Source organism: Trichechus manatus, unplaced genomic scaffold, assembly GCF_000243295.1.
Source record: "Trichechus manatus latirostris isolate Lorelei unplaced genomic scaffold, TriManLat1.0 scaffold00016, whole genome shotgun sequence".
In the NCBI taxonomy this organism is placed as follows: Eukaryota; Metazoa; Chordata; class Mammalia; order Sirenia; family Trichechidae; genus Trichechus; species Trichechus manatus.
In genome coordinates this window covers 28,104,624-28,106,012 of record NW_004443952.1, presented here as the reverse complement: position 1 = coordinate 28,106,012, position 1,389 = coordinate 28,104,624, and the positions used below count along the sequence as shown (strand labels likewise).

At 41.7% G+C, this 1,389-nt stretch overlaps 1 protein-coding gene across 5 annotated transcripts in view; it reads right to left on the bottom strand.

The window, feature by feature from the left end:
• APTX (aprataxin) overlaps positions 1-1,389 on the bottom strand; it is a 19,654-nt gene that overhangs the window by 1,922 nt on the left and 16,343 nt on the right. The gene's annotated exons all lie outside the window — the stretch shown is intronic.

The window sequence follows — 1,389 nt, the reverse complement described above, 5'->3', positions numbered from 1 at the left end:
AAAAAAAAAAAAATTTGTATGGGAGACTAACTTGAAATGTAAACTTCATTTAATTACAACAATTAAGAAAAAAAGAAGTAAGAATCATTGGGTGGCCATCTTGGAGGCTGGATACCACAGGAATTGTCAATTATATTCTTTTCAAAGAACCAAAGAAAAAATAAATAAAAACTGTGGCTAAATCAAAATGACAAACAGTAGAAGTATGGGTACATACAGTATGGATAGTGTGTCCATTCAATTAGATTCATTCATTCGCTTAACAATATTTAATATTTCTTAAGTACCTACGAGGTGCCAAGCACTATTCTAGGCACTAGGAATTCAGTAATGAATAAGATAGGAAAAGCCTCTGCCCTTACAGAAATTATATTCTAATGAAGGGAAACATAAAATAAGTAAATAAATAAGGAAAACTCAAATCGCTATCATTGCTAAGACGAAATAAAACAAGGAAGTGGGACAGTGAGTGCCCGGGGTAGAATTTGCCTCTTTACTAGCTAGGGTGTTCAGAGTAGGCCTCTCCCAGGCAGTGATTTCGGCTGAGAAGGCAAGCAAAGTCTGAGGGAGGAGTGTTTCAGGGAGTGGGGAGGACAAGTGCAAAGGACCTGAGATAAGAACGAGCTTGTTGCAACCAAAGAATAGAAAGAAGGTTAACAAGGTCGAGTGTAGTAAATAAAGAGTGGCTGTAGACTAGGTAGGGGCCAGATCATAAAGGGTCTTATAGGCAGACAAGAGATTCGCATTTTACTCTGATCACAATGGGGAGCCATTGAAGGATTTTAAGCAGGGGAGCGCTGATATCTGATTTATACTTTTTGAAAGATCACTGTGGCATGGTGTGGAGGAAGGACTGTAGGGAAGCTAAGGGAAACACAGGGAGACCAGTTAGGAAGCTGTTGCAGCAGCCCAGGCCTGAAAACAGTGTGCTTTAAACTACAGCTGAAGCAGCTGAGAGGGTGAGAAGCAGTCCAATTTCAAATATATTTTGGGATAGATCCAGCAGGGTTTACTAAAGGATTAGATGTGGGTTTGGGGCCTAAAACACTGGCTGGTCCCACTTACTGAGATGGAGAAGGTAGGGAATAGTAGATTTGGAAAAGCACATCAACAGTTGTGTTCTGGTGGCCTCCACAGACTGAGTCCAGTACAACTAGATGGTGCCCAGCTACCACCACTGACTGCTCTGACAGGGATCACAATAGAGGGTCCCAGACAGAGCTGGAGGAAAATGGAGAACAAAATTCTAACTCAAAAAAAGACCAGACTTACTGGCCTAACAGAGACTGGAAAAACCCCAAGAGTATGGCTCCCTTTTAGCTCAGTAATGAGGTCGCTCTTGCGATTCACCTTTTAGCCAAAGATTAGACAGGCCCGTAGGACAAAACG